This window comes from Orycteropus afer, unplaced genomic scaffold (genome assembly GCF_000298275.1).
Source record: "Orycteropus afer afer isolate SDZICR_OR568_19922 unplaced genomic scaffold, OryAfe1.0 scaffold00047, whole genome shotgun sequence".
NCBI classification, from domain to species: domain Eukaryota; kingdom Metazoa; phylum Chordata; class Mammalia; order Tubulidentata; family Orycteropodidae; genus Orycteropus; species Orycteropus afer.
This window is the reverse complement of record NW_006921634.1, coordinates 6,914,161-6,926,525: the sequence shown is the minus strand read 5'-3', so window position 1 is coordinate 6,926,525 and position 12,365 is coordinate 6,914,161.

The window sequence follows — 12,365 nt, the reverse complement described above, 5'->3', positions numbered from 1 at the left end:
ACCAGCCACTCCTCGGAAGGAAGGTTGGGCAATCTACTTCCGTAGTGATACTGCCTCGGAAACCCAAGGAGGGGTTGCTATGAGTCGGGTCCGACTCGAAGGCATATAACAACTATATATATATATATACATAAATTCTATTGTGATTGTGAATTATAATTAATTCTTTCGTGATTGTCAAGAGTAGCAGTATTAGACTTTATAAACTATGGTAAGACCAATGGTGCATTTGAACATTTTATGTCTCATAACACATACCCATTTTTATTCTCTAACAAGTTACTGTATTTCTTTTTCCTGCCAAGAGTCCAATGCAACAGACAAGCATCAAGTGGAAATATTTTGCCTGCTTTCCTGATGTTGTGTGAATCCATGACAATAAGACATTTGAAGAGCTTTTCTGAAACTATGTTGAGGCCTGGCAGGGCTTCCTTTGTGTTCTAGCTGCTGTCTGGAATGACCTGATTTTTTTTTTCTTTGTTCTATAAGAAGGAAAACAAACACAAAAAACCTAGCCTGAGAGATAATGAACGCTGGAAAGAGGAAAACCTTTGATACTTCTTTTTTTCTTACCACCACCATGTCCAATCATAAAACACATCCTCTTCCATATGTCCCCTTGCCATTAATTACCTTCACCCTTGTCCTTTGCTTGGACCACTGCAACAGCCCTTAATTTCTCTCCATCTACCCACTCTTGTCCTCACTACCTCCAGCCTGTTCCCTACAGAGCAGCCAGAGTGATATTTTTAAAAATATCAGTCCAAATATGTGATTCCTCTCTTTAGAAATCAAGGCTTCTTATAGCTCCTTAAATAAATATAAAATCTTAACCAGAACTTCAAAGCACTTTGCTGTCTGGCCCCTGCTTGCCTCCCTAGAGTTATCTTGCCCCACTCCACTCACCCACCCTTTCTACACCTTACAGCCATCTTGACATATTTTTTCCCTTCCTTAAAGGTGCCAATTTAATCCCTCTGTCTGGTGTGCTCTCCCTACTGCATCTTCTCCTGGTTAACAACTTTAGGCTTTCAGATCTTAGCTTAAATGAACATTTAATGGCACCCCAGAAATGTCATTTCACTGCCAAGAAGGATCTAGCTCCAAACTAGGTTAGAGATCCCTCTTGTATAGTTTCATAAAACTTTGTACACCTTCTTCATCATCAGAGTTTAAAAATTATTTCTGTGGTTGTTATCTGATGTCTCAAGATCCTGTCTGTCCTCTCAAGTACCATGTCTCCAGAATGCAACATTGTGCCTAGCACCTGGAATGGCCTCAGAGCATCTTTGTGGAAAGAATGAGTGAGCCAGGACTTGCTCTCAGGAATGATCTCTCAGCCCTGGCTCTGCCACTTATTGACTTCCATGGTTTTGGGTAGGTCATTTAACTTCTCTGGGTTCAATTTCATCATCTGTAAAATGAGAGTACTGACTACTTTGATTCCAGGCTATTGAGATCATCAAATGGAAATTGAAGCTTGAGGTAATTTGGAATCTGTTAAAAAAAATCATGCAGATGTCATATATTACTCTTTTATAAGCTGGGTTGGTTACTAAAGGGGTCAATGGCTCAAACTCCCTAAATCTCATGCCTCCAAGCCTTCATAATTTCCATTATGAAAAGCTACAGGCCTGCTGGCGCCTACAACTTGGGTTTAAGGCCAATGTGGGAATGAGCTGGGTAAGGAAGTGTGGACAGGGAGCTAGGATTCTTCCTTTCACAGCAGAATCTCTGCCTAACTTCCCCATGAAGAGATAAGGAAAATCCCATCAGTAAGCTTTGTGCTCAGGTTTTACATTAGTTGTTGTTGTTGTTGTTATGTGCCATCGAGTCGGCCCGACTCATAGCGACCCCTCCTTGGGTTTCCGAGGCAGTATCACTACGGAAGTAGGATTGCCCAACCTTCCTTCCGAGGAGTGGCTGGTGGGTTTGAACCGCCAGCCGTCTGGTTAGCAGGCAAGTGTCTTAGCCACTATGCTACCAGAGTTACATTAGAGCAGGTACAATTTCATATGGGCCTTTGTCCTTAGAAGGAGCTCTGGTGGCACTGTGGTTAAAGGTTTGGGCTGCTAACCACATAGTTTGGCAGTTTGAACCCATCAGCTGCTCCACGGGAGAAAGTTGAGGCGCTCTGCTTCTGTAAAGATTTACAGCATTGGAAACCCTCTGTGGTAGTTCTGCTCTATCCTATAGGGTTGCTATGAGTTGGAATCAACTTGAAGACAGTGAGTTTTTGTTTGTCGTTGGAGCCAGGTACTTCTAAAATCTTCCTCTCCCTCTTCTGTCCTTACTGCTACCAGTGGCTGAGATATTCTTTATGACAAGCCACCAATTCCATGACAATCTGAACTGAGCAATGATTTTCATAAGATTTCAGTGAAGAAAAAGGCTTAGGCCATGGCTGAGGAGGAAGAGTAAGAAGTAGGAATATAACTAATCTGACATTTTAAGGTCTCTCTTGACAATCAGATTTGATTTGCTACAAATCAGATCTGAAAAACAGTGCTAGTTGTTTAAAGGAGAGAAGTGGGAAGAAGGAGATACGATTAAGAAATACAGCCATTCATTTGTCTGTTGTATTATTGTTCTATTAAAGCATAACAAATTACCACAAATTTAGAGGCTTAAAAATAAAAAAATTAAATTCAATAGAAGTCCAAACATAGCTCGGCTGGGTCCTCCGCTCAGGGTTTACAGAGCAATGAATTACTTACTATGGCCCTTCTAGCCAGGTCCTCCATTTTGTGATGTATTATCAATTCTGGCCTCTGGGCTCGTGGTTGTGGTCCCATCTTGGAGGGAGTTATCCTTAGTGTTGATGAGGCAGGATTGTATGAGAAGTATCCTGAGTCTTATCTTATCTTACTAGATAAGTCTTATCTTACTAGAAGGTGTGACTCAAGTCACCACCTTTAGTTTCCTTGAGGGTATATTTATGAATGTCCTGGCTAAGTTCGCTCTCTTACTCTGCATCCTGCATCTGGTTCATCATCATCTCACCCCAAGTTCTTGGGGGTTGAGCCAGTTGTCTGACCTGCTGATTTGGGTCCATCAATCCCTATAACCACAAGAGTTAGGATCCTCCAGACCAACACGTGACCCACAGATTTGGGACTTACCAGCTTCCACAACCATGTGAGCCATCTCCTTGATGGTTCATGAGTTCTATGAGATGTTGCAGTGAATTCTGGGAGGGAGAGTACTGAGGGGAGGAAGAGGAGTTGACATTGGAGATGACGGAGCAGTACAGCAGTTTGGAAAATTGGACATTTGGGACATCTTTAACCTCTGCCTCATAGGGACCAGCCTTGTGCTGATCCTTCTAAAACAAATTATTCAAGCAGGGTCTTACAAGGCTCCCTTCAAGGTGTCAGCCAGGGCTGGAGTCTCATCTGAAGTTTGGGATCCTCTTCCAAACTCATACAGCTTTGACTGAATGTGTTTCCTATGTAGCTGTAGAACTCATGCATCTTCTTTCTTTAAGGCCATCTGGAGAGAGTGTCTCTGACTTCTAGACCCTCTTTTGAAAGACTCATATAACTGGGTCAGACCCACCCAGAGTAATCTCCCTTTTGATTAACTTAAAGTCAACTGATGAAGAACTTTAATTATGTCTGCAAAATCCCTTCAACTTTATTATATTCTGTTGGTTAGAAGAAAGTTACCACAGTCAAGGGAAAGGATTACTTAAAGATATGGATACCAGGGATGGAAATACGAGCAACCATTTTAGAATTCTTCCTACCATACCTTCCAGTTGTTGATCCTACTGTGTATGTGTGTGTGTGAGCGACAGAAACCAACCTGCTCTAAGGTGAGTTTTAAGTATGAAAAAAGAATAATATGACATCCTGTTATCCATTCTTCTCCTGAGGAGTTTCTACTATGTTTCCCAAGACATTAAGCAAAATCAGGGGAATTTGTTTCAAGAATAAGTGAATATCTTATGGACCGAAGATAATAATGCAACTTGGCCCTAAGGAATGACAAGAATTAGGATGTGGAATGTCATAGGGAACTAGTGTCTCTGTGTATTTGCTTCATTATTATCTCTCTCTCTCTCTCTGTGGACCAACTTTATCTGTTCTTCAATGCATGCTTTACAGTTCCAGCCACTTGCTGTCTCAGGTAGAATCCATCACTCTTTCTTTTCTAGTTTTAGATTCTCAGAGAAGGAATCCATGGATCAGGTATTCATCTCTAGCACAATCATCTGTGGCCAGAGTGGGGTGGACACATACTACAAACATAGCTCTACATGGTGACCAGGTAGAGAGGCAAGGATAAGGTCAGTTCTCAGATAAAGAGCAGATGTGCCTACAGCATAGTATAAGGCATTGTAGTCAGTGGCCAGTACACATATAATCCACATCAGCATGTGCATAATTCAGCAGCAATGCCCTTCAGTTAGTAGTGGAGGGAGCAGAGTGTGTGTGTGTTTGATGATGTTCCACAGGCAGTGTCATGTGATGCCAAGGACTAGTTTTCAGCCTAAGGTGACTCTTCCTGTCCAAAGGCTTTTATAGCTATTCTCCCATACTATAGCACTTAGATGCAGGCTGATCTCACAGAAAGAAGGCAGCGGCTACACAGAATGGAGGTATAGGTGCACAGGGCCCAATTTAAAGACAGAGCCACAGCAGCATCTTACAAAACCTTTCCTAGAAATAGCTGGTAAAGAGCAGGCTGTGCACAAGTGCAGAAAGCAAAGAAGGGCTCAGTGATAAAATGCCCTGAAGGAGGAGGGAGTGTTCCAGCACAGACTGTACTGCTCATGCTCTGATAAGAACAAAAAGAAACGCACACAAAAGGCAATGTAGACCAAACCAATACTTTAACATCAGCCTTGGTTTTTAAGAGCTGTTACTAATTCTTACTTATAAGGAGCTGGTATCAGAATCTTTCATGCTTCTTAATGTTGATTTATACAAGTGTATATAGTGATGGGTAAACTGTGTGTGATATCATCCCAGAGCATGGGTACATTACTAGCAAATTTTGTGGTCTTCACATAGTTAAAAGTTAAACACTTTTTCCAACATTGACACAAAACCAAAAACCAAACGCACAGCTGTCGAGTCAGATCCAACTCATAGCGACCCCTCCTTGGGTTTCCGAGATGGTATCGCTATGGAAGTAGATTGCCTAACCTTCCTTCCAAGGAGTGGCTGGTGGGTTTGAACTGCCAGCCTTCTGGTTAGCAGTTAAATGCCTTAGGCACTACACCACCAGAGCTCCAACATTGACATATATATGTAAACATACACCTGGACCAGGTGGTCTCTACTGATGACTATGGAAAGATTCTGAGGTCAGAGGGGGTCATACTACATAAATACTCCTCAGCCCCATGTCCTTAAAGATCTTAGCTTCAGTGAGGCTTCCTTATATCTGGATGTTCTACATGTTACAAAAGCATTCTCAAAAGATGGGATTTGACCTGCGTAGTATTACAATAGATTGAGGGTCTCTTGGTGACAGGGGCAAAGCCTAATCATCTCCATAGCGTGGTGCCAGCTCATAGGAAGTCCTCAAAACATGTTTATTGAATGGAGAAGAAAATCTTAATTATAATCACCATGTCATAGAATCACTGTGATTGTAATCTGTCTCTCCCATTAGATTGTGAGCTGCTAGAACTGTGCTGACCAATATAGTCCATTTTTTCAATTATTTAAATTGAATTAAGCAAAAAAATTCAGTCCCTTTGTCACACTAGCCACTTTTCAAGTGTTTAATAACCACATGTGACTAGTGGTTACCAAATAGAAAAGTCCCATTATCACAGAAAGTCCTGGAAGGTGAAGTATCATCATCAGTATCTCTCACAGATCCTACATTAGGGTCACACAACACTGTGTTCAACAGTTACTTATTGAGCGAATGACAGTTTCTCTCCTGGTAAATCTCAGCCTTGTTTTTATTTCTACACAAAAGCCTTCCCTGAGTTTTGCTCTCTAAGCTCCTCACGACACAGGCAAATCTGTGGCAGCTACTGCTTTATATTAGAATGGCCCGTTTCCAAGTCTGTCATGCTGCCAGGCAGTAAGGCTCTTGAGAACAGGGGTAGACTCTGATAAGTCTCTGTGCCTCCACCATCTCGTTCAATGGTTGACAGAGTATAGATCCTCAATCTCGTTTGTTGAACAAAACCAAATAGGTAGAGTGAATTGCTGGCTTACAGCAATTATCTCTATGGCCTGTCAAGTTGATGAGAGGGTGGAGAGAATGCTGTCCAGGCTGTGTCTGTCTGTGGGCAGGCCTCCTGTGTGGCACATCTCCAGGGGGACCTGAGAGATATTAAACACTAGAATGAGGGTGCTAATATTTAACTAATGTCTAATTCCTCATGGCAACCCAGGCTATTGAGAATGTTTTCAGACTTTTCAGCTTAATGCCTCTCAACTCCTTGCTTCTCTAATACTTTCTTCTCCCCCCCCCAACCCCTCTGTATACTTTTAATGTTATAAAATACTCAGAGAAATCTAAAGCAAACCTTTATACCCTTATACTATGAAGGATCTTGACAGGAATATATGTCAAAGGACTAAGCAAGGTGTTAGAATAGTGCTATACTCCAAGGGTTGGGGGGGAACATTACCACCTTAAAAGGGCAAGAGGAGGGAGCTATTACCAAATCTGGCCAGAGAGAACTGTGTGGAGAGGACCTCCTGACAGGAGCCTACATTCCCTCAGAAAGGGAATTGGGGGAATAAATAGCCAGACCTCCCTTACTACCCACTCTCCCATTTCTGTCCCCACTCTCTGATGGATAAACCCAACAGGAAGCCAAAGAAGCCAGAGGGTTGGGAAACAGGCTGCCTGACCTTCCATCTGGATTAACAAATGGTAACATTTTGTTATTTTTGCTTCTCATTAAAAAATAGTATTAATAATTAGAACTTCACAGATGAGTTAAAACCCCACTTTGTTTGCCTGATCATTCCATTCTCCTCCCAACTCAGAGAAAACTCATGTCATCAATCTCATTAATTCTGTCTTCCATTGATTCAATTCTACTCCTTTGCCCTTTCAATGTGTTACCTATTTCTGAAAATTTAGTATTAATCTTCTTGTTTTCTACCTGTAAATTTTCTACCATTTCTAATTTTTCATTTATTTTGTCATTTTGTTCTTGTATTTTCTTCCAAAATTGTTCTAGGGTTTTGTCTGTTTTCCTTAATTTTGTGAGTGTTTTCCTTGATCTGTCTCTCAATCCTTTGAAGATACCTAAGTATAATTCTTTTGAATTCCTTATCAAGGAGTTCCAATTCTGCTTCTTCCTCAAGGATGTTTTCTGGATCTGTATCCTGATCCCTTTTTTCTCCTGATTTATCTTGCTTCTTTGTGTGGACTGTGAAGGTCTGTTGTCTCTGAGACATTGTGATGTTTTTGTATTTAGGTCTTTGTTAACTATTTGCGAAGAGCAGTTAAGAGTGAGTCAGGTTCTTCTTGGTGGTCATTTATTGTTGGCCAGTTGGTGGAGAAGGAAGTGGTGGCTCTCAGTAAGTGGAGCTGCCGGACATGTGGGTGTGGTTGCATCGTATGGGCATGGATTCTCTTTCCCACTCCTTTAGACAAAAACAATGATCAAAAAAAAAAAAATCAAAAAAGCCAAAGCAAGCAGACAAAAAACACACTGCATAAACACATAGGAACAATCACCAAAAAAAGAAAAAAAAAAAAAAAACCACACTATCTGAGGCAGCAATAAGAGAAAGGAGGTAGAGTAGGAGAATAATGAAGGAAAAATGGGAAAAATACAAAAAGAAAAACAAGGAATGGGGTTAACCATAAGAAAGAAAAAAATGGGAAACAGGAACAGGGAAAAGGGAAAAAGCTGAAAACTAGAACCTGGGAAGGGAAGAATAAAGAATAATAATAAAAAGGATGAAAAATAAAGAATAATAGTAATAGTTTTAAAACAGACAAAACCCTACAAACTAAAAAAAAAAAAAAAAATTGGGGCGGGGGGGACAGGACGCCCAGGCTCCATCCGAGCACACAGACTGGGATGGAATTCCTGCCGGCCCAGAAGGTAGGTGGGAGTGAGGGATGGCCACACTTCAGTTCACCAAGAGGATGTGGGATATGAGAGTAACAAGGGGAATATCGCACCATTCCAGTCTTTCACATCCAGAATGTCTTTGTGGTTCCAGCAAGTGGAGCCTATTCTTAGGTCCCTAGAATTTGAGAGAACTCTCACTTTAAACATCCAAAATGGTCGAACCACTTGTAAATATTCAAAATGGTGGTGCCCTTCAGACAGTCAAAAGTCCACAGCTCACCCTGTCTTCCTCCTTGCTGCTTCCCCTTTTATTCACCAGCTACCAGTGCATGCAGCCACTGGCAGGCAGGGCCGATTTTTAGGTTAATTCTTAGGTCCTTACACCACTTGGTAATATCCAAGCTGTCCATGCTGTCAGGATCACTGACAGACTGCAGCTCCATATGTCTCCTTTTTTGATGTTTTCTTGCAGGTTCTTCTACTAATTTGAGTTTAGCTCACTTCTGTATCCTTCCTTTCAAAGCTCAGGACTTCAGGATTATCTTCTGTATCTGTGTTAATTGGTTTTCCTTTTGTTTGTTGAAGAGGGTCTGTGTAGTTTGTTTGCCTATTCCACCATCTTACTGGAACCTCAGGATTTTGGTTTTTGCCAACACAATGTTAGTGACAATGAGCATATTTTTCAGATATTTATTGGCCATCTGGGTTTCCTTTTTATAAATTGTTTATCTCCTTTGCCTACATTTGTATTGAATTGTTTCTCTTTTCCTTTGTGCTTTGTGAGTCTCTGTATATTCTGGACCTTAAATCTTTGTAGACTATGTGATTTGCAATCTAAGACTGCTCTGGCTGGCTCAGGATGAGGTTTTATAAATACCTTAACTGAGAGCTTCCCAAACATCCTCAAGGGAGAGGAATAGGCCAATCAAAGCCAAGGTTTTTTTCCAAAGTACTGAAGAATAATGAGCAAGGCCATATAATTCACTGGGAACAGCTATGTCATATTAGGGCTTGACATCTGTTCTCCACAGAGTTGCCATCTCCATGTTCCTAGGCCTCAAGTGCATCATGAGGGAACACTGTTGCTCTGCTTTCAGCCTGAGCTGTTCTGCCTGGATGGCAGACTGCATGATGAATTGATGCTGTCAGGAAGACGGATATGTGGAGCATTTTAAGCCACTAAGATATGTGAACTAAATCCCCCAACTCACCTCTCAGAAGTCACTGCCTGAGGATAGTACTGCTTCTGAAAATATAAGCTCTGGTGACAAATTTTACTCAACTTGACAGAGTACTGCACCTTTTTTTTTTTAGAAAATGGTTCTACAGGCAGCAAAGTAATTCACATGATAATACACTGGGCTATTCTTCTGTGTGGGGAGAAGTGAGGGAGATTATATCCATCTACCATTTGTTCACCCATACAAACTTTCTAGTATTTCTACTGTGTGGTCCAGCCGCTAAACAAAGCCCTGGGCACACTTTAATGAATTGAACATAGCATCTACTCTTGAAGAATCAATCACATTTTCTTTATCTCTGAATTCCTGGTGTCCTCCTCATGTCTGGCAGCACTGTGAGACAAACAGAATTTTGACTGAAAATGATGACAGAAAGACTTGCATGAGAAAAAGTACCTGGTTTGGATGCTGAAGAACAAATAGGAATAATCCCTGGCTATAAAAAAACCAAATCCACTGCCATTGAGTCAGATTCAACTCATAGCAACCCTTCCTTGGGTTTCCGAGGCAGAATAGAAGTAGATTGCCCAGTCTTCCTTCCAAGGAGTGGCTGGCGGGTTTGAACCACCAGTCTTCTGGTTAGCAGTCAAATGCCTTAGGCCCTACACACCAGAGCTTCCAATCTGTGTCTACAAGCATCCTCTTATAGAACTTTCTCTGATGATGAAAGTTCTGTATCTACACTTTCTAAGACAGTTGCCATTACTACACATGGCCTTTGAACCCTTGCATTTTAAATTTTACTTTGCTTTAATTACTTGAAATTTAAATTTTAACAATGACATGTGGCTAGGAGCTAACAAATCAGACAGCATAGTTTTAAGCATTGAACAGCCTTGTCCAGGGTAAGCACTATTGCCCAAATGCAAGTTTCCTTCTACTGGGTTCGGATAGTTTCCCAGACATTTAGAAATATAGTTACATTTCCAGTTTAATTGGCCATTGTCTAAGCCTTAAGCAGTATGGTATAGAATAAAGTTACTATTCACTCTATAGAGATGTAAAAGGAGCTAGTCCCACCCATTGTAAAGCAACAAGGATTACAATTATGGAGGGTTTTGAAGATGCTGGTGAAATTCTCAAAATTATTCAATGTATTTAAAAGCAGTCTATTTATCCATGCATTTATCCAAGTAACACCTATTTTGAGCCGACCATTTATTAGATATTATCCTTGTCACTGAAGTCACAAAGGATATGGAAAACAGTCCAAGAGATAAACATGTGAATAACTAATTACAACACATTGTAAGTAGCACAATGATGGGGTTGTGTGCGGTGCAGTGAAGACACAGAGAAAGGAGATCCTGAGCTTGGGACAGAAAGCTTGACAGCTAATGCTGTGCTGAGTCGTAAAATTTGAGTGAGAATTAGCTGAGTCAATTTCCTAAACTTGTCTGAACAACCAGCACAGCAAATCACTGGGTATAAAGTTTTGTTGTGCACATTTTCACTACATTTTTTGTTGTTGTTGTCTTAAAAAAGAATACTATGCAGCCAGAAAGAGAAATTAAGTCTTGATACATGCTATAACATGGATGGAGCTGAAAGACATTATGCTGAGTGAAATAAATCAATCACAAAAGGACAAATATTGATTTGACCTCAAAAAACAAGAACAGGTAAATTGATAGAGACCAACGTTTATTAGTGGTCACCAGGGGCAGTAGGGAGTTAGTGTTTATGGATCACTGAGTTTCAATTTATAATGATGGAAAATCGGCATTGACTAAGGGTATTGGTTGCATATTGAGACACTCTGGTGGCACAGTGGTTAAAAACATTTGATTGCTAACCAAAAGGTTGAGAGTTTGAACCCACTAGCTCATCTGTGGGAGAAAGATGAGCTGGTCTGCTTCCATACAGATTTATAGCCTTGGAAATTCTATGGAACAACTCTACTTTGTCCTATAGGGTCGCAATTTGTTGGAAATGACTTGGTGGTGGGGCGTGTTGGTGGTGATAATTGTTACATTGCCAATTAATGTAATTGATGTCAATCACCTGTAAAAAGTTGAACTGGAAAATATTGTGGTGGTGATGGTGGTGATGTTAGATTCCATCAAGTCAGTTCCAACTCATAGTGACTCTGTACAGTAGAATGAAACACTGCCCAGTCCTGTCCCATCCTCACAATCATTGCTATGCTCAGGCCCATTGTTGCAGCCACTGTGTCAATCCATCTTACTGAGGTTCTTCCTCTTTTTTGCTAACCTTCTCCAGGGAGAAGGGACTCCAGGGACTGGTCGTTCCTGATAACATGATGACCAAAGTACGAGAAACAAAGTCTTGCCATCCTCACTTCTAAGAAGCATTCTGGCTGTACTTCTTCCAAAATGGATTTGCTCATTCTTCTGGCAGTCCATAGCATATTCAATATTATTTGCCAACACCATAATTCAAATGCATCAATTATTCTTCAGTCTTCCTTATTCATTGTCCAGCTTTCACATACATATGATGCTATTGAAAATACCATGGCTTAGGTCAGGTTTACCATAATCTTCAAAGTGACATCTTTGCTCTTTAACACTTTAAAAAGGTGTTTTACAGCAGATTTGCTCAATGTGGTACATTGTATGATGTCTTGGTTGCTGCTTCTATGGACAGTAATTGTGGATCTAAGTAAAATGAAATTCTGACAACTTCAGTCTTTTCTCCATTGATCATGATGTTGCTTATTGGTTCAGTTGTGAGGATTTTTGTTTTCCTTATGTTGAGATGTAGTCTAAACTGAAGGCTGTAGTCTCTGATCTCTATCAGCAAGTGTTTCGAGTTCTCTTAACTTTCAGCAGCAAGATTGTGTCATTTGCTTAATGTAGGTTGTTAATGAGTCTTCCTCCAATCCTGACGCCATGTTCTTCTACCTGTAGTCCAGGTTTTCAGATTATTTGTTCAGCATAGGAATTGAATAAGTATAGTGAAAGGATACAAACCTGACACACACCTTTTCTGATTTTACGCCATGTAGTATCCCTTGTTTTGTTGAACAATTGCCTCTTCCTTTGCATAAGCACAATTAAGGGTTCCAGAATTTCCATCCTTTGCAATAATATTCATAATTTGTTGTGATACACAAAGTCAAATGCCTTTGCATAGTCAAAAAAAAAAAA